A 21,830-nucleotide genomic window follows, 5' to 3' on the forward strand; every position below is an offset into this window, starting at 1 on the left:
GCCTTCTCAAAAATTTAATCTCGATTATTAAATGTGCGTTTTTTAGCACATCGCTTCAGCAATGTTGCATAAAGTGTGGGGAGTATAAGCAGAACCGCACAAGGTTCTATAGGCCTACACATGCAAGTCACATCCATTGAACACATAAAGTGTGCTGAACCTCTACATGCTCTAAGTAGAGGTTCAAGGTGATGTGTGTATGTGTATGATGCATGCAATTCCACTTTTGGTGATAGGCATGTCCAAACTCAAATAGCAACAGAATTATAATGCTTCTAAAAGCCCTTCAGTATTGGGAAGGGCCTATGACATGACTACAACTTGTACATTAAAACAGGGTCTAGTCTCATTACTGTTGCTGTGATAAGACACTCTGATTGAAAGCAACTTAGGAGATAAAAGAGTCTATTTGACTTATATTTTCAGGTCGAAGTCCATCACTGAGGGAAGTCAAGTCTGCTTTCTATTTATGCAGTATTCCTCTGGACCATGTGACTCACAGCCAAGAGAAAACAGCAGAAACTATAGAGGAAAGTTGTTTCTTCACTCACACACTCACATCAGCTCCCTTCCTCATGCAGCTCAGGACCTCTTGCCCCAAAACTTGTACCATCCACAGAAGGCCAGGCCCTCCATTACCAGTCAGCAAACAAAAGAGTCCCCCACCCACATGCCCACAGGCCAATTTGGTCTAGAGAATTCCCCAGCTGAGGTTCAGTTCTGAGGTAATTTCTGGAACGTGTGAAGATGACAGTTGAAGCTAACTAGGATAAGCAGCAACTTGATTACAGTAAAACTGTACATTTAGATCCATTAATAAAGCTTTACTAGATTGTTTCATCAACTCTTTCTGTCTGCTTCATCTTATGTAAGACACTTAACATGGAATTCCAGCCATGCATACTATGAACATGAGTTTCGATTCTAAGAATTACACTGGAGTTCGATGTTTGGTTCCTTAACATCACCCGAGGATGTATACACAAACATCAAGTGAGGCTAGACCCTGACCCGAGGTACTTGGGCTAATACAGGAGACCTTTGAGATAAAGCCATTGCTCATTTTAAAGTCACTGGATAAACAGTGCTTGGCTGTCCACTGTTTGTGGCAACCATACAGCTTTGATAGCCTAGGAACAGATAGGAGAACAAATACATTATAAAGTTAGCCTTCCAAATTTCACGGAAAACAATGAAAATAAAATTATATGAAAGGATAAGAACAGAGCTTTTGTTTTGAAAACAAAGTTTTCACTGAAAGCAAATTACTTAATATTTTGTATGTTAACTTTTGTTTCTATGCCTTACATAGAACAAAATCAAGGAAGATGAAGATTCATACATCCAAAGCGCAATATATGCTATTATTTGTATACTGAGTCATTCCTAGGGTTGGGCAGAAAAATTTATGGTTTTGGCTAAATTTTGAAGTAGGTACACTAAATTTCTACATAAAGAACTATGGAAGCAAAAGAAAATATTTGCAAAATTATAGGTAAGCTAGGATAATATATATTTTGGAAAGAACATATTTATTGAAGGAAAATTTTTGCAGACTTTTGTAGAGAGTAGTGTTACCAATACTTTCTACGTCACATGAACCAGAGATCAATGGACAGAAGATGTTTCCTCTCATCAGTTAGGGCCATGCTTTATTAGCCACCCTCTTGATTGTGTTGGTCTTTAATGTGTTTTCCAATATCACAAGGAGAAGCGTGGTGTTCTTATTCCGGAAAATGACATTTGTAACAGTCCTCAATGACAAATACAGAACAGAGTTCTAGATATACGGAGTCGTGCAATAAAAGAACAGGAAAAGTGGAATCTAAAACACGACATTTAAATAACTGGCCCAGTTGGCCCGGCAGATTCTCTTCAGAGGAGTCAAAGAAAACCCGTACAAGTCCTTTCGACCTTAGTGATTTTGCCAGTGTGAAATCAAGGTCACTGATGAGAGAAAGCATGTGGCTGCCGGAGAAGCTCGCAGATTTTTGAGTGCTGTGGGGTCCCGCCTGTTTTCCGTGCTGCCTAGAGCCCTTAAGTTCTGAAGAAAGTTGTTTAGTGAAGGGCAGGCAGTGAATGCTTCAGCTTCAGAAGCGCAAGGGCACGACTCTCCATGTGCAGTTGACACGTCTCTCTTTGATAAAAGAATGACTCTGTGGTTTAGAAGGAAGGAGAATTCTAAATTTCAGAAGACACAAAATGATGATCACACAGTTCTTTGTGGATTTTCAGGTGGCTGATTATCTCTTGAATTAATGGCCATTTATCTTCTCCCTGCTTCGAACATTTTCAGTGTAAATTTTCAGAAGTTAAAATCAGAAAAGCTTCTGAAGTAGAAAATGGAAGAAAGAGGATGGCCAATTACCACAGTATACACAGAAGAAGGAGAATAGCAAATCAGTCAGTATTGTTTAGAAAACATGAAGTCTAAGCCTTGCATAGATGTCATGAATCAGCACTTTTACTTTAATCCTTATACAGATAATTTAAATTTTGACTTCATACTATTAATATATCAGTAAGTTTAACTCCTCTCTAAAACTTGGGCAATTGTAAAAAATAATTATATAGCTCTAGTACCAATTCGCTCTGCAGAATTCTTGCTCTGTAAATATAGTCCAAGAGAAAATAAAAACAAACAGCCCTTTGAACAGTTTACTACTAGGGCTCTTATCACCCAATTCTGAGACAAATATATTGGGGATATAATGCATGATGTAGACATAAGAAATGGGTGGCTGTCTTGTTGGAAATATTTCAGAGAGAATAAGAATTAGTCTAGAAATAATGCATAAGTATGAACATTAGGATTATTGCTTTAGAGTTGAAAATAGAAGACTAGAGATCGGGTTATATTTCTCCAGAAGAGACCATGATTGAAAAAAATAAATATGACTAAAAGCTGAACTCGGGGAATACCCACATTGGTGCTGTTTACTAGCATAGGTAGTAATTACTTCCATAACATCAATTTATAGAACTATTACCATGTGCCAAATTGTTTGTGTGGTCTGGCTCATCTAATTTTCACAATCCCCAAAGGTCGTTATTAGGCCTGGTTTACAGATGAAAGAACTAGAATAGCTCCTTTCTTTTTATCTTGGCTATGGCAAAGCGAACATCTCCCCTGACAACTCAGCCATGTAGTTAGCTCTTAGGGACCTGCAGTTTCCCAAGAAGAATCGAGAGACACAGATGGTGATTGCTCAAAGTGTGGCAAGTACTAACCTATGGAATTTGGTTTCTGTTTAAAGCACACGCCAATTGTTGACATTTATTTGGAAGCAAGAAAAACAGATGTCCCCAGCTCTGTGTAGGTGGGTAACCTGGACTCTTCCTCAGCTGTTCGTCCTCTTTGAGTTGTTACTTGGCTAGAGGACATCATCAGGATTCGTTTCTGGAAAGCGCGGGATTGTGTGACTCACAGCTGAGTGGCGAAGTCCCCAGAGCTTGGCGCTGCTGAATGGATTCTGCATAAGTGTCGCCATGTGAGCATCCCCATAAATGCTCTTTTGAGAATGTATGCTAAGTTATTTCCTTTTAGATATGACTAGCAAAAATGCTACAAAATAACTTTTTTTCCTCCAGAGAGTTTATTTTAAGAACCAATGATGTTGTCTCTGTTCAAAAGTAAATTGTACCATAGCCATGGAAAAGGCTACAACAAATGTTCTGTTTACTCTTGAAATAATTTTAAGACATCCATGCAGATGTCCTTCTTTAGACCAGTAATCGTAAAATAAATATAAGAGCTTGGTAAAGTAAGGATTTGGTAATCATTCTATACATCAGGTTTTTTTTATATTTGATTTCATGTTTGACTTCATCTGTTTATTTCATATGTGCTGCAGTAACAGAACGTCCTGAACTGAGTAATTTATAATAAACATAAATGGAGGCTGGGGAAATGGCCCAGTGATTAAGACCTTGCTGCTCTAGCAGAGGCTCAGGTCCAAGCACACACGTGGCAGTTCACAACCACTTGGAACTCTGGTTCTAGGGGTTCTGATGCCCTCTTCTGGCCTCTATGGACACTCTGTAGACACTCATCTGCATACATCTACATGCAGGCAAAACACTCATAACCATACAATAAAAATCAATACACCATTTCAAAAAACTACAAATAAACAAACAAAAACCCAAAAATGTTTGTGCCAAAGATCTGGAGTTGGTGAAGTCTGGTATCAAGACACTGGAATTTATGCCTGATGATCCAAGGTCCATTTAGAGGGGTTCTAAAACCAATCATGAATTTCTCACCTACAAAATGCCACACATATCTTTTAATGTTGTTTGTTGTAGTTGGGTCAAATTTTCAACTTAATTTTGAGGGTTGCTGTCATTATTACCATAGGAGCATCCCAGTAGAGAATTTGAGAAACTTTTCGGTGACTTGAAATTACACACGTGTTACTAAAGACGAGCTAGGTGAAGCTAAGCAATAAATAACTTTGGCTGGGAAACAGCTCAGTGGACACAGTGCTTGCTGTGCAAGGGTGAGAACCCAAACTGAGCCCCTCTCTGCGGCTCAGGTAGAAGCTGGACATGGAGGCACACATCTGTAATCACAGTGCTTCTTAGAGGAGATAGGAGGAAGAGACAGGAGAATGTCTGGAAGCTTTCAGACCTGCTAGCCTGGAATATTCAGTGTCAAACAAACAAAAGAAACCTCCTCTAAGCAATGTGGAAGGTAAGGGCCTCTACTATGAAAGGTTTCCCTTTGACTCACCCACAACATGCAATAGGACATATACACATATATTTAGACTCTCTCACACACACATACATCGAGACATTAACTTGTAAATGCTTAAATAATAAAATAATACCATCAACACTTGGGTTCATAGAGTTTTGTTGCAGCCATTTGGACTGCCATGTTCAACAATTTCCTACCATTCGATCATTCTTCTGAATTACCATGTACATTTGATTTGTCATTCTTAAAAACGTACACCAATGGTGCAGACTGTACAGAACCACTGGCAGGTAAAGACCAAGTGAAAAGCTGTTTCTCCAGAAATGGCCGCACTTACTTAAAAGCTAGCAAAAGGGCAGGCAGCTTGGCTCAGAGGTGAAGAGCGAGCAGTGTCCTGCTCTTGCAGAGGAACTGGGTTCAGTCCCAAGAACCCATGTCACATGGCTCATACCAGCTTGTCACTCTGCTGCAGGGGATCTCAGGACTTCTTCAGGCCAGGGCAGACACCCCCTTCATGTGTGCGCTCCCACCACCTCACCTGTGCACATAATTAAGAATAAAATAAGTCTTTAAATTATTTTTCTTTTTAATTATCTTATTGTTTAAAGTTTTTAAAATTTGAATATATTTTAATCATAACCTTCTTCTATGTCCTTCAAGATCCTCTCCCACTCCTTATCAACCCAACTTTAAGTCTTTTCACAAAAGCAAAAATACAAGAACCTAGTACAAAAACAGAACTCTCTAAAACCAAGAAACAATACAAAACACCACCAGACTGAAAAATGAATACACCTAACTGTAACCAAATAAAACACACAAAAACATCTGTGGCATCCATTATATGTTGATCAACTCCTCGTGAGCATGAGACCTGCCCGAGAACTGCTGATATATCCAGTGTCACTCCACTGGGAAAAAACGGATTTTCCTTCTCCTGGGTATAAATGACAGTTTAGTTATTAACCTTTACCCTCCGTTACTATTGAAGAGACCATGCTGTTGCATTGACGTGGCAACAGACACTGACATGGAATGATACAAATCCTAATTTTTTTGGCTATGTTTTCATTCATTCATTCATTCATTTATTCATTCATGATTTTTTTAAAAAATATAACAAAATAGAATACAATAAGACAAAACAAAACAAAAAAAATTATAACAACATGGAGTTAAATAGGACAAACCAACAGGAAAAGAAAAGAGCCTAAGTGAAAGCAAAAGAAACAGAGACCCACTCATTTGGACACTCAGAAATCTGATAAAAATACTAAACTGGAAGCCATAATGTATATGCAGAAAGCTGGGGCAGACCCATGAAGACCCTATATATACTGCTCCAGTCTCTGTGAGTTCAAATGAGCTTTGATAATTTTCATTTGTGTGTGTGTATGTATTTCTCTGTCTTTTTCTGTCTGCTTTGGGATGTCTACTGTCATTGTCCTTGCTCAGCTCATTCTTGGGCAGTTATGTGGGTGAATTTGATGAATGTAGCTTCTGACTATGCTAAGAGACACAATGTCACAGCAAACTCCCTGATCCTTTGGCTCTTACAATCTCTCAGCCTCCTCTTTTGCAGTGACTCTTGGGCCTTAGATGCAGGAATGATTTGTAGATGTATCCACTGGGACTGGGCTCCAGAACTCTGCATTTTGATTGGTTGAGGGTTTCCACAATGGTCTCTGTTGCAAAGGAAAGTTTGATGAGATGTAAAGAGACTTGAAGACTGCATGTATATAAGGACAAACATTTAGACTATAGGCAGGAATTGTGCTGGCTTAGTGAAGCATGGTTCTGTGTGGAGGGTAATGTCTTCCGTGGAGAGTGTAAGAATGCTACTGGACAGTGGGAACCGCTGTCCCTGGGCTGTAACCAAGCAGGTGAGATCAAGCCCATTTTAATAGTAAGATAAGATATGATCACATTAGATTTTGGACATTCACCTCAAAGGTAAAAGAGCAAATGGCAAATCACTTTCAGACCTATAATTTTAAGCACCATACTACCGAAATTGTTTTCCAGTTCACTTGTTTAAACTTCAGTCTGCATATCTGGTATGTGTTTCATTCATGCTCATTAATTACTGGCATCTCAAACTATTTCTCAGCATTAGCCTAAAAATCCTTAATGTTTACCATTGTGGTTATAGCTGCTAACAAGGAGCAAAACAAAATTGCAAGGCATTCTGGAGGCACAGGAGGCAAGCAGCCTGTAGATGGCCTTTGGATAAAATTCTAATCCGTGACCTTACCAAGCTCATTCTCCCCTAATTATCCATTTCACAACTACTGTATAGCATTAGATTTCTAGGTGTTTGTGAATATCTTATATTCTTATTTACATATTTATTTCTGTTTTGTAGAATATATATATATATATATATATATATATATATATATATTCAGCCCCTCATCACCAAATGCCTGTAAGCTTGACCTGACAGGGGTCCTCTAGTGCAAGCTGCTGGCCATTGGATGAAATAGACAGCTCTTCATAAAATCAGCACGTTAGTGTAAAGTTACTGTCTCCCAGTGAAGGCCAGGGAGATCAGGGAATTCGGCAAGGAAGTCTGAACTCACTACTAAACAGCTTGGAGGTCAGGAAGATGTTCCTTGAAATCCAGTAGAATTATAGACTTAGAAGACACTAGAGTTAACCAGTGTCCTGTGAAGGCCTGGACTAGATTTGTTCCTTGAGAAGTGAAGAGTGATGACGCACGCCTGGGCAGGTGCTCTGGGGAACTTTTATCCTGTGAAAAGTTGTTTGAGCACCTTTGAGGTATGCTGAGGATGAATGTCACATGTGACACCTTTGGCCATTTCCATTAGCATATATCAGTTGCATAAAGTAAAGTGTTCCATTGTGACTTATCAACCATACATGTATAGAAAATTCCGCCTCTATCATTTTTCTTACACTCTTTCCCCTTCTCCCAACTAGAGTCTAATAGTATATTTACTGTATACTCTTTCTTTTCATATCCTTTTAACCACCCTCATATATCTAGACTGACATAAGAAAGATTAAGAGATAAATGTCTCTAGGAGACTGGCTTATTTCACCCAGTATACTGATCCATTTTATCCATTTTCTGCCAACAACGTAATTTCATTGTGGATGAAATCTCTATGGTGCATATGTACCAGATTTTCTTTATCATTCATCCATGGGTGGGCACTTAGGATGATTCTTTACTTTGGAAAACTACTTCTCAATATTGGAAACAACTATGGACATGGAAGTGCAAACATCTCTACTGTATCCTGACTTCTGGTTACTCTGAAGTGATATGGCTGGGTCACAGAGAAGCTATACTTCAGATTTTTGCCTTGAGTCTAAGATGGTTTCTGCTACTCTGTGAAGAATGGTCCAAGCTGAGCAGGAGTGGGGCAAAGGTCTGGTCAGGGAACATCACTGTAGTCTGGCTTATAGATGACGCTGTTTATAATCATGGATGTAGTCAAGCAACACACACACACATGTGCATACTTATGCACATATACACACATATGTGTGTGTGTATGTTTGTGTGTGTGATAACTTTGGAAGAAAAATAGAAATTGGCTATTTATAACAAAATGTCTGTAATCGGTGCTGCTGGACTCAAAAATCAACATATGGCTTTTGAAAGAATGGAATAATTATGGGAAGAGTACCATTTATGTGTGACACTCTCATATGCTAAAAAGTAGACAGATAACTATTTGCTAGTTACATTAATCTTAAGAAACATCTAAATAATAATATTTTTCAATATAAATAATTGACATTTTTTCTGGTACAAGTACATTCTAGTACCTCTATTTGGTAAAAGTCCACTGATTAGAGGCTTGGTTTTTTCCGTGGGGTCTTTTTCCTTAGTTGGTGACTGGAATTGACAGCAAATGTGACCTTCATGTAAGCTTGTTAAAAAAATCTATTTGAGAAATTTTATGCCATTCAGAAGGGCAGTGTCATTTTACTCAAGTGAGGAATAGATAACAATAAATCATATCACAATAATGTTGAAAGCTACATCATCAACTTGTCCATACAAAAGAAATTACTTCTCGTAGCTGCTGCATAAATGCGCACAAACAGGTACATGTGGTAATCTTGCCCAATACCTTTTCAGTTTTTCATGCTAGATAAGCATTTATTCTTACTTCAGACCCATCATTCCTTTGAATGATATTCAAGGAATTCTCTAAGCCGAGGAGTTAATATTCTTGAAAATGTACTCATTTTGCTTAAAAGATATTTTCACTGGAAACTTGAGAGGAATCCTCCTCTCTTCTCATTCTCCCATTTTAATTGTTTTATTTCCTGATTTGAAGACCCTGACTTCTTGGTAATGACCCGTTTACAGCCACACCATCTATCTGTACACACTTTGACTATTCTTTCAAGCTATATCCAGGATACAGTAACCTCCTTTCACCTTCACTTGACACTTCCGTTCTAAACCAACATTACCACTTTATCAGGTTTTGCAGTTTCTGCCCATCCTTCAGGCTTTTCTCTTTTGAGTAAAAGGGTAGTCTAGGCCCAGCAGTCTTCCACTCTTCAGCAATACAACCTATTCATTCATGTTCCTTTAAGCTAATGGTCCTCTGTAATCTTAATACAGACTAAAGCCAGCATCCTAACCAGGACCCTGGAGAGGCTGGTGACTGGACTTGAACTCTGCTGATTTCATTTCCTCCCCACTTTTTCAAGTATACATGATGTAATTAATAATACTTGCTATGACAGGGCATATTTATAGCTATATGTTTATACGATATAAATATATATTATTTAAATTTTATATACTACTTTTCACCATGACAAACTCATTATTCAAAGATATTCATCATGATTCTTTCATCTATCTCTTGTATATAAAATTTGTTTAGGGAAAGCTTTAAATTTCCTTAGCAAAATAAATAAGCAATTTCAAATTTATAATTTGCTTAAAAAATCCTACTTGTGGCTGTAGATAAATTGAATAGCCAAATAATTAATTTAATTGTGAAGTACCATGATGTGATTTTGCAACATAGAGATAGCAGTATTCAACTATTCAAACTAAGAAAAAATTAAAATATTTTCCACTTTTCCCCTAAATTATTTGGTATGGAACATATTGTGATAATAAGAATATTTTAGTTTTGCTTTTTACATGGGATTCTATGTATTTTATAGATCTTAAGTTTGCATGTGTGCACCCATATGGTATTGATTATAAAGTAAAAGAAACACAACAGAATCATCTTATATTTAAAAATATCTATATAAATTTTAAAAATATATTTATATTGAGAGGTTTGGGAGGTACTGAGAGGTTTCACGGCCATGGAGAGTGAATCTGTCTTAAGTAAGCATGGTATTCACAGATGTTACAAGATAGTCACTGTTAGTTTTCAAAACAGATGCTGTCTTTTTACGTGTCTTTTAAATCTTGCTGGGGTCCTCACTCAGCTTGGGTGACTGCTGTTGATCCCAGTGGCCATGCTGAGCTAAACTTCTGCAACCAGAACTGACAATGGGAAACATGAGAACAGTGGGTATTCTCTGGTAAGGACATCTCTCATCATTTCACCACCTCCATCTCTTTCATAACATATCTGCAGCCACTGAAAACACATGATGGAAAAATCTGAAAGCCAAGTAACTTCTGTGGGTGGCTAATAGTTTGTTCTTTGTACACATGATATCTACTGAAAGCAAGATAAAATTTGTTCTGAAATAAAAGTGCTCCTAATTTTTTCTTTTTCTTGTGTGTGTGTGTGTGTGTGTGTGTGTGTGTGTGTGTGTGTGTGTACGGAGGTGGCTCTGGGCCTGTGCTAACTGATGCATCAACCAAGGACCATGCATGGAGATAACCTAGAACCCCTGCTCAGATGTAGCCCCTGGGCAGCTCAGTCTCCATGGAGGTACCCTAGTAAGGGGAGCAGGGGCAGTCACCGGCATGAACTTTGTTGCTATGTCTTTGATCACCTCCCCCTGGTGGAGCAGCCTTGCCATGCCACAAAGGAAGAGGATCCAGGCAGTCCTGATGAGATCTGATAAGTTAGGGTCAGATCATAGGGGAAGAGGACCTCCCCTATTAGTAGACTAGGGAAGGGACATGGTGGGGGGATAGGGTGGCCTGAGAGGAGATGAAGAAGGGAGCTACAAGTGAATAAATTTTAATAAATAATAACAATAAAAGAAAAAAGTTCTTAAATAGCATTGCCACCGTGTGTTCTTTGTGCACTACTGTTTTGAGTCAGCAAATAGGAGCCCCTAACTATGCACATATTAATAGCTTTTGTATTTAATGGCCAAGGGGTTCTACTATTAAAATCTGGATTGTAGGCTCTTCATCACTTATCATTAATGAAGCTCTATAAATGTACATGGTTTTTAACCTTACATAGAATTGTGCCAGACAAATTGCTTTCCCTGAGGAGCCTCCAAGCTGAAAGCAGAACTGTGCAGGAATGGGAAGGTGGGAATAGTAGAAGCTGATTAAGACATAGAAACTTGGCTTTGCTTGGCTTGGCAGGTGGATAGAAAGCAGAAATTGAAAGCTGAGAAATAATTTTCAGGCTGGAAAGATGTTTCCTAAAGTACAACTGAAACGTAAAAGCAAAGGCATCAGAAGATTGTGGGCCTGTCTATGACACGTCTCCACCCCGAGCTCTCATACTGCCTTGTGTACAGTTCTTGCTTGGAGTAGTGGGATTGCCTCCCACTCGTAGTCTAAGACAGTGTTGTCAGTCACGAAGCTCCTGAGAATCAGATGGAGGACTACGCTGCAGACTGCCAGTCTGTACACAGGAAAGCTTAGCCAGAGGGCTCAACGCCCTGAAGTTACATCTTTGGAAAGGTCCTGGGAATTTCTCTGTGGCTATACATTCGGAAGCCCCATTGGGATGCTCTGGTTCTGATCAGTCTCCTGTTCCTCCTGTACTCAGTCCTCCAGCCCAGCATAGACTCAGTGCTAATTTTCTTCTTGGTCTGGCAATGGCCCAATGCTGTCTTTCCTTTTCTAGGAATTTTCCCCAGATTAAGTTTTACCTTTCAAACTTAGGGACAAAAATCACAAGTTCATGCTGTCATATGGTCACTACAGCACACTTTGGATTAAGATATTGGAAATAATAGAATGTCTTCAGTTGATTATTGGATTACTAATTTGTGTGGTTTGTTTCTTTGATTGTGAGAATATTTTCTTCTCTTATCACAATATAACTTTTTACAGTTACATAAATGTCTGTTAGTACAATGTTTAATAAAATGTAGTAAGTGAACATTCAATGTAACCACACAATGAAAATGTGCTCTGTGTTCGTCATTACTTTTTTCTCTACTCTTTTCAACAAACAATTTTCTTAGCTGACAAGCAGCAGGCAATAAAGGCAAACATTAATAAAGAACATGAGCACAATAAAAAGTCAAAATATACACACCTTCAATTCCAGTCACTCTTGAGGCAGAGGCAGGATTAAAAGCAATCTACTTCAAAAGAGGGGAAAGAAAGCAAGAATGAGAGAAGGACAGAGACAGGCAAAGCAGAAGGCAACAAGCAAAGGGAAGGGGGAGGGAAGGGGGAGGGAAGCATAGAACACACCTGTGAGTCCGTCACTCAGGAGGTGTAAGCAGGAAGAGCATGAGTTCAAGGAGACTCTGGTGTACATAGTGAGACTCTGTCTCAAAAAAGTCAGACTATGTATATAATATAAAATACTGTTGTAGAAAGAAAATCAATAGCACTGCATTTTCAGAGCAGTATAGAATGCTGTAATGGCAGTGAGCAAAGTAAACCTGACTATCTAGGCCTTACTGTATACACACATCACATGCTTAAATTTAACTCTCATGACAGTATTAAAACAAGGATCCTCACTTCACATTTGTGTGGTTAAGTCCAGCAGAAAGAAAGGAACTTACCCGATCATACATCTGCAAAGGGTAGAGGATAAACACTCCTGTTAGTTCATATATATGAAATATTAGAACCTTAGTTAATTTCACCATGGAATTTTGAAATGACTTTTAAGAAGCAAATTTAAATATTCTGTGATTTATTTTACAAAGAAAATAAATTTCACAATTGAAACACACCATGTCTGTGTGCAATCACACAGAGATCTTTCATTAACAAAGTGTTTAATAAAACCAACAGAATAGAGGTAAAAAAAACACATTTTATGAAATTTAAGACATAGAAATGACACCAACTAGTTGTCGATTCTAATCTACTACCCAGAATCATAAACTCATGTCCACAAACATACATAGTTTCAGAATGTTGGTAACATCTTGAGGAATAGAGGGAGCAAACAAGATTAAGCAGCTATAAATGTATAAGGCAGAGGTTCTCAATCTGTGGGTAAGAGCTCCTTTGGTAAACGCCTCTATTTCCAAAAGCATTTACATATGATTCATAGCATAGAAAAAAATACAGCTTTAAAGTATCAGCAAAAATTATTTTATGGTTGGGGCCACCGCAACTTAAACTGTATTAAAGAGTCACAGAACTAGGAAAGGTTGGTAACCGCTGGAATAAGGGATGTTTTATTTTAGATTAACAAATGTGGACAAGGGTCTGGAGAGATGTCTCAGTGATTAGAGCACTGGCTGTCCTTCCAGAGGACCTAGGTTTGGTTTCTTCCTACTAAAGCAGCACCCACATAATAGCTCACGACTATATAAATCTGGTCCCAGAGGATTTTATGCCCTCTTCTGGCCTCTAATGGGCCCTATTAGCTCCTGGTGTACAGACATACATGCAAACAAAACAAATACACAACAAAGTAAAAATAAGGGGAAAAGAAATATGAAACCAATTGTGGCAAATGTTAATAACTATTAAAATATGGTAGTTACTTGAAAGAAATTTTCCCACTCTGCATTTAAATTTTTGCTTGTATGTGTGATGGAAGATGACAAGTTTTGTGGACAATTTTCTCAGAGTCTAGAAGTAAAGTATTTTATGAAAGTCAAGCAGTTAATTCTCATTTTTTCTTTTTCAACTTCTAAATTTATTATATTTTTATTTTTATTAAAAATATATTATTTCCCCAGATAATATATCCTAATTATAGTTGTCCTACTCTACTCCCAGTTCTTCTCTGCATCCCCTTTCATCAAGATCCACTCTCTTTTTGTATCTAATTAGAAAAGAACAAACTTCTAAGAGATATGGAGAAAGCATAACAAAATAAAGTATAAGATAAAGCAAAACCCATCACATCAGATTTGGACAAAACAAACCAACAGAAGGAAAAGAGCCCCAAGAGAAGCCATGAGATTTTTTTTTTCTTTTTTAATGAGACTTATCACTACTCTGATATCACAGTCTCTGATGAGGTGTAACCATAAAATCATTTGGAACTGGATCATGGATGAGAGCCCCCAGCACTCCTGGCATTTCTGGCCTCTGGCAGAAAGGATGCTGCCAAGAAGCCCAAGGACATTTTCAACATTAAGCCAAGAATAAACTGGCCACTTTCTTTTTTGAACCCTTAACAGTCTACCCAATTTATGTCTCCAGTTCTCATCATGTTCCCCTCTGAAGAAATAACCCTAACTGCCATCATGGAACTGGGATGTGACCAATATGGCTTTTTCCAGCAGAATGGAGGTATCAGGTGTGACAATTGGCGTACTTGACCATGGGCCTATTAGAAGACCCCACCAAACACTTCCCAGTGTTTTCATTTGTGTAACTTCCAGATGTAAAGATGAGAGAAAGTCACTGACAGGTCCTGGAGAGAAGTAGAGCTAGAGTTATTAGTAGTAAAGACCAGAAGAAGTCAAAATAGGAATTTTTAAAACAGTCTAAATTAAAGCCCATTGAAATCCCTCAACAGGCTCACAAAAACATTCATCCATTTGGCCTCTCCTTATTTTTCCTTTGGCCTCCAATGCTGGTCTTGGGTATGATGAAACCAGGATCTGATTTCAGACACCCTGATGGGTGTGGCAGGAATCACTAGGTGAAACCTGCCTCCCCCCAGATGGCTATTAGAGAAGCAGAATGAGAAGAATTTAACTCTCTTTGAAATTTTAGTTTAAAACAATAATGGACCTATCTCTCTTGGTTGCATTGTGACTGGGTAACATTTTTATTATGAAGGAGAAAATCACGATTGAGAAATAGATTTGTAAATCATAGTATGTGATTTAAGTGTGGAGAGTGAGGTCCCAGGGCTGCTAAAGAAACATCCCAATCACTGCTGTGTTGTTATCCCTTCCTGTTCACCAACTAACTATGCTTTCTACAGTACAGCACATGGAGGATCTGGTCCTCAGGATGTCTTGGGTTGGGAGGAGCTTCTGCATCCTCAGTCTTCCATTTGCCAGTTTTATCTGGAAAGACTGAGGGACTTTCCCTCTGCGCTGATGCTGCCCTTTGTGGACTAGACCAGTACATGGTGGCTTACGTCCTCCCCAAGAAGAGGACAGCTGATATACCATAGCTAAGAACATTTCAAGAGATAGTTCGGACAAGACTGGGACATCATGAGGCTTGTAGGACAAAGACAAAATACTGTCCACAGGAGTGGCCTCCAAGTGCAATTACAGATCATCTGGGCAGTTATACCAGCCTGGTAGCTTTTTGTTTATTTTTACTTAAGTTATTTATTTGCTTTACATTCTGATAGCAGAGTCCTCTTCCTCCTCTCCTCCCAGTCCCTCCCCTCCCCTTCAACCACTCACCTCTCCTCCCCTTCTCCTCAGAAAAGGTGAGGCCTCCCATGGGTATCAACCTGCCTTGGCATATCAAGCTACAGTAAGACTACAGGCTTCTTCTATTAAGGCTAGATGAGGCAGCCCAGTAGAGTTGAAGGGGTCTAAAGCAGCCTGGTATTTTTAACTACTGGGCAGTCATTAGGCAAAGTTTGTGCAAAACACAGGAACTTTTAAACAAATGTTAATTAGACATTCACTTTTGTTCTTTAAGCAAATGCTTGTAACTGTTATCAAGAGAAAATCTATAACTGTTGTTTGACATATACATATATATGTACATATATATACATATATATATATGCCAAACCACTACAACCGTTATTGTAATATATATGTGTATATATATATATATATATACAATTTCTTATCTAAATTTTAATGACTGATTCTACAATCAAAGAAATTTTTTATATTCTGAGTTATGCAGACATTTTTCTGTGCTGGAAAATATTTTAGTCATTAAAGTGCTAATGAAATTGTGAATTGCGAAGAGGGTAATGTCTTATAAGAGATTTCTCAACTTATTTGACTGCAGAAATCTTTATTTTTTATAATGAAACATTTGTTAACATTTTGTGGATATTTTGGGAAATACTGTTATACATCATAACACTTAATTTTCCTTAATTGTTTTATGTAATTTAGCTTGATTTCCCTGATTATATTTTCTATCTCCTTGATGTCAAGACCCATGATTTATCCTCTTTAGCAGGTACACTTTTTGACCGTTTGTTTGATTTTTTTTTTTTATCAGAAATTATTTTGTAGTTCATGGTGTTAAGTGTATATGTGGCTCAGGAGGCCAGGCCGTAGTAATGCAAGTTCTATGCTTTTAAGGAAGCCTACAAAGTGGATATGAAAGAAATTACCTTTAAGTCTTTTTTTCCAGATAAGTGCAGTGTATTTGCACTAAAATATTATCAGAATCAACATGTAGGCACTTATTTATTTATGCATTCATCTCACTTAAAAGAGAGTAGATAGGGAAGGTTGAAAAATGAGATCTTTGTAAAATAAAGATTTTGGCTATAATCCAGTGTGTAAGATTTCTCAGAATTAATTCTTTAGTGATTTCTTGGAGTAAATGTATCAGTCTCATGGAATTATATTAAGCAGAACCTCAAGTCACAGATTTATTTAGGTAATCAACTCATTTAAGAGTTTGTATCACTAGGTATGTCTCAAATTCCTTGATCAGCAAAACATAATTTTGACATAACAAGCAAAATAAATAGAATCAATTAATGTGAGACTTCCTCAAGCAATTTAAGGTGAGAAGTGAGTTTCCTTCATTATACACTGCAATCATTTGTAAACATGTGAATACTAGCCTTACATGAAAATAAATACTAAGCAAAATCTTAAGTGCCTTAAAGCTCTAGCACCTATGCTGAACAAACCAGACAACGTGCTGGAGTGTTCCAGAAAGGAAGTTTGAGATTCCCATTATATCTGAGCAAATTGTGCCGTAATTTGATTAAGAATAAAACATTTAGGGGAATCCAAGATGGTGGCGCCTGGAGGACACTGTGTCTGATGAGCAGGACAGCAGTGACTGCACAGCGGCCAACAAACAGAACTCTGGGCCCTAAAACTACAGTGATTGTGTGTCCCAGGTGAGAGGAAACTCCATGGTATGGAAAGCAAGCTATTCAAGACATCTAGCTAAATCCCGTAAGAGTTTCCAGGTCCCAGCAGCCGCTTGGTCGCCAGCCCAAAGCCACATGCCTGCATGCTCTGCTCTGATCCCAGACTGAACTGTGGGCACCACAACACCAGAGACTGCGATTTCCAGTCAAGAGAAACCCTATGGTGAAGGAAGAAATTGGCACTGACCTCAGGTCACCCTGACAATCCCTGGAAAAGGTTCCAGGGTCCAGTGGACACTCAGAAGCCAGCCCAGACACCTGCCTTTGTGCCCAACTCCAAGACAGAACTGTGAGCCCCAGGCACTAGAGACTGGATTTCTCCTGTTGGGAAGAAACCCCACAGTGAGGAAAACATCAGGTCCAACCTCAGGGCACTCAGCTGACCCCCAATTCCCCCAAAAAAAGTTCTCCAGAAAAGTTCCTGGGTTCCTGCAGACACTTAGTCAGCAGTGCAGGGCCACTCACCAGCACCTGCATGTTCTACTCATCATCCCAGATGGAACTGTGGACCCCCAAACACCACAGACTGGGTCTCCCTGTCAGGACAAAAACCCAACCTCAGGACACCAAATTCCAGAAAAGTTTCTGGGTTCCCGCAGGCTCCAGGCTCTAGCCTCCTGCTGCATGCATGAGTGCTATGCTCACCTGCCACTGTTTCTCACTTGGGTACTGGGACACAGAGCTCCAACCACAGTCCTACAGAAGACTGAGAGCCACTGGATCAGGCCTCATATACTGCTCCAAAGTGCAATCAGTTATCCCTGGCTAAACTGACCAAACCACGGGGCTCCATGGTTCTTCAAGAGGGCTGGGCCCAGCAAACACAGTGTAAGAGCATCAGCAGCAGTTCATTAAATTCAGTGCAAGAAACCTGGCAGCAGGGCAGCTGTCTCAAGGACTTTTCATGGAGAGAGGACAGACCCCCTGACCACAGTTACCACACAGGTCCATACTCCTGAGGTGAGCTGTGGCAATTCCTGAGAAGCACCACCATTCAGTTGGTCATACCCAAAAAGCTCAGGAGGGCACCTTCAGAGTCATGCCAAGGGGATTCTTCCCACCCCAGGATCCCAGCACACACCAGAAACTAACAGCCAACACCTGAGACAACCAGATGGATAGAGGCCAGCATAAAAGCACAACCAACAAAAGCCAAAGCAATATGACATCTCCAGCACCCAGTTATCCAGGGGCAAGTAGCACTAGACACCCTAACATTAGTGAATTTCAAGAAATGGCCTTACATCTATGCTTATGAACAGAATAATGCAGGAAACAAATACAACGTGTAAAGAAATAGAGGAAGAGTAAGTCAAACAGATTATGGCCATCTGTACAGAAATACAGGAAGATGAAGCCAAACAGTTTGTGGCTGTCAGAGAGGAAATGATTAAATCACTGAAATAAGAAACAAAAACAAACAAACAAACAAACAAACAAACAAAAAACAACAGAGGAATGTTCAAACAAACAGCTGAAGAAACTGAAAACAGGAAAATGCAGTCAGACAGGAGAAGGAAATCCACAAAACAGTTTCGAGATCTGAAGATAGAATTGGAAAAATTAAAGAAAATACAAATGGAGGAAATTATGGAGAGGAAGAACTTAGGGAAGAAAATAGGAGCTACAGACATAAGCATAACCAACAGACTAGAAGAGATGAAAGAAAGAATCTCAGATGTGGAAGATACAATGGAAGAAATCAATGTATCCATCAAAGAAAATGACAAATCTAAAAAATTTCTGACACAAACTATCCAAGAAATCCAAGACAATGTGTAAAGACAAAACTGAAGAATAATAGGAATAGAGGAAAAAGAAGAGTCCCTCCTCCAAGGCCCACAAAATATTTTCAACAAAATCATAGAAGAAATTTTTCCCACTGTAAAGAGAGGCCTATAAGCATACAAGAGACCTACAGAACACCTAATAAATTAGACCAGAAAAGAAAATCCCCACACCACATACTAATCAATACAGTAAATCTACAGAACAAAGAAAAAATACTAAGAGCTGCAAGGGAAAAAGGCCAAGTAACATATAATGGCAAACTCATCAGAATCACACCTGACTACTCAACAGAGACTATACAAGCTAGAAGCCCCTGGATGGATATAATTCAGACCCTAAGAGAACACAGATGTTTATATAAAATAGAAGGCGTGGAAAAGGAAGATGTGTTATTTTCTTTGGGTCCCTCTTGTGACATTGGTACATGCACTTCTCTCAGGTCAGTGTGTCTAATGGTAAAGTTACAAGAGTTACAAGTAATAGTTGCTAAAGAAAATTCCACAGCTACAGAAATTCATGTTTGTTAGTGCACTGCTTCCCTTAAGCAGTGTCCCAGGGAGCTGCCTCCTTTCTCTAGCTAACTCACTCTTTGCTTCCAGTTGAGCCAGGGAGCCCATTCTGTACATTAACATAGGTAATAGCAAACCATGAACACACTACTTTTTAGCTGCCTAAGAAATGCGATGTCACCAGTATTTCCCATTACTGTGAAGAAGTGGAATAATCTGTGGTGATGTAACCAATTTAGAGTATAATGCTTGAGATGTCTTTAATCATGAAATGAGACACCTATTCCTGTGAACATTTAGGTGGGACCCTGAGAGAGGCCACCCACAGTGCTCTGCACCCCAACTAGTCTCCATGTTCCTCAGACTTGACTACAGGAGAATCTGATGAAGGCATTTTCTCAGCTGAAGTTCTTGTTTCCCAGTGACCCTGGCTTATGACAAGTCGCTATAACACAATCGGTGCATATCCCAGGCAGTGCTGGAGCATCACTGAGACAGCATTGGTAGATCACAGAAGTTACTTTGTGGACCAAACAGGCAAAGGATGGAAGATGGAGAGACTGCACGTTACGCTACACTGTTTGCTTGATAGCCATTTATAAACTAAAATTTTAATGCACTGCTTAGATTTTGTGAGAGTGAATAAAAAAAAGAGCTACTTCCAGAGGTGTTGTTATTTGCTTATGTAAAATAGCAAACAGAATGTGATGAGTGTGACTCTCGCTGCTTTTAGGAACAGAGGAGATAGAAGGGACCCGAATCTAGAGGGAACTGCATCACTTAACAAAGCTGTAGCTCTCAATAGGGTGATGCAGCCAATCAAAGGTGACCCGTGAGGGGGATCTAAAATGTGAAATATTCGGACGTCATTTACCCTTCACCCCTAACCCCCAAGCAGTGTCACTTTCATCTGGAATCTCATTGGTGCATTCCAGACTAATACCAGGGCATAGCTTAGGGTGTGGGGTGTGGGTCTGGAAAAAGTCATAAGGAGAAACCCAGCATGGAAGTGGAGTTAAGATTGCTTGGGCCCGTGCTTGCTTCGGCAGCACATATACTAAAATTGGAACGATACAGAGAAGATTAGCATGGCCCCTGCGCAAGGATGACACGCAAATTCGTGAAGCGTTCCATATTTTTTTTTCAAGCAAATGGTTCCAGAAAACAAGCTGGAGTAGCCATCCTAATATCTAATAAAATAGACTTTCAACCCAAGTTAATCAAAAAAGATAAGGAGGGCCACTATATTCTCATCAAAGGAAAAATCCACCAAGAGGACATTACAATCTTGAATATCTATGCCCCAAATACAAGAGCACCGACATTCGTAAATGAAACATTATTAAAGCTTAAATCATACATTGATCCTAATACCTTAATAGTGGGAGACTTCAACACTCCACTCTCACCAAGGGACAGATCAACTAGACAGACACCAAATAGGGAAATAAAAGCACTCACAGAATCCCTAAATCAAATGGACCTAATAGATGTCTACAGATCATTTCACCCAAACTCAAAAGAGTACACCTTCTTTTCAGCACCGCATGGAACCTTTTCCAAAATAGACCATATAGTGGGCCACAAAGCAAGCCTCAACAGATACAAAAGGATTGAAATAATCCCTTGTATTCTATCTGACCACCATGGACTAAAGCTCGACCTCAACAACAACAGAAACAACAAAAAGCCGACACGCACATGGAAACTAAACTACTTACTACTCAATGACAGCTGGGTTAAGGAAGAAATAAAGAAAGAAATTAAAGACTTCCTAGAATTCAATGAAAAGGAAGGCACAACATACCCAAATTTATGGGACACACTGAAAGCAGTGCTCAGAGGAAAATTTATAGCACTAAGTGCCTGCAAGAAGAAATTCGTAACATCACATACAAACAACTTAATGGCCCAACTGAAAACCCTAGAACAAAAAGAAGCAGATACACCCAAAAGGAGCAGACGGCTGGAAATAATCAAACTAAGGGCTGAAATCAATCAACTAGAAACAAATAAAACTATCCAAAGAATCAATGAAACAAAAAGCTGGTTCTTTGAGAAAATCAACAAGATAGACAAACCCTTAGCCAAACTAACTAAAAAGCAGAGAGAAACTATCCAGATCAGCAAAATCAGAAATGAAAATGGGGACATAACCACAGACATTGAGGAAATCCAAACAATTATTAGGTCATACTACAAAAGCCTATATGCCACAAAATTTGAGAATCTAAATGAAATGGATAATTTTCTTGAAAGATTCCATCTACCAAAACTAAGTCAAGATCAGGTAGAAAGACTGAATAGCCCTATATCTCCCAAGGAAATTGAAGCAGTCATTAACAGTCTCCCCTCCAAAAAAAGCCCTGGACCAGATGGCTTCAGCGCAGAATTCTACAAGACCTTCAAAGAAGTGCTAACTCCAATTCTCCTCAAGCTATTCCACAAAATAGAAACAGAAGGAAC

The 21,830-nt window shown here is 39.0% G+C and overlaps 1 protein-coding gene and 1 non-coding gene across 12 annotated transcripts in view; both read left to right on the forward strand.

The window, feature by feature from the left end:
• Positions 1-21,830, forward strand: part of Inpp4b (inositol polyphosphate-4-phosphatase type II B) — a 796,958-nt gene that overhangs the window by 324,666 nt on the left and 450,462 nt on the right. The window lies entirely within an intron of this gene.
• On the forward strand, positions 20,398-20,504 carry LOC132646106 (U6 spliceosomal RNA). Its single transcript, XR_009584237.1, has one exon. It is a non-coding gene; the product is annotated as a U6 spliceosomal RNA (small nuclear RNA).

This window comes from Meriones unguiculatus, chromosome 10 (genome assembly GCF_030254825.1).
Source record: "Meriones unguiculatus strain TT.TT164.6M chromosome 10, Bangor_MerUng_6.1, whole genome shotgun sequence".
Classification (NCBI taxonomy): Eukaryota; Metazoa; Chordata; class Mammalia; order Rodentia; family Muridae; genus Meriones; species Meriones unguiculatus.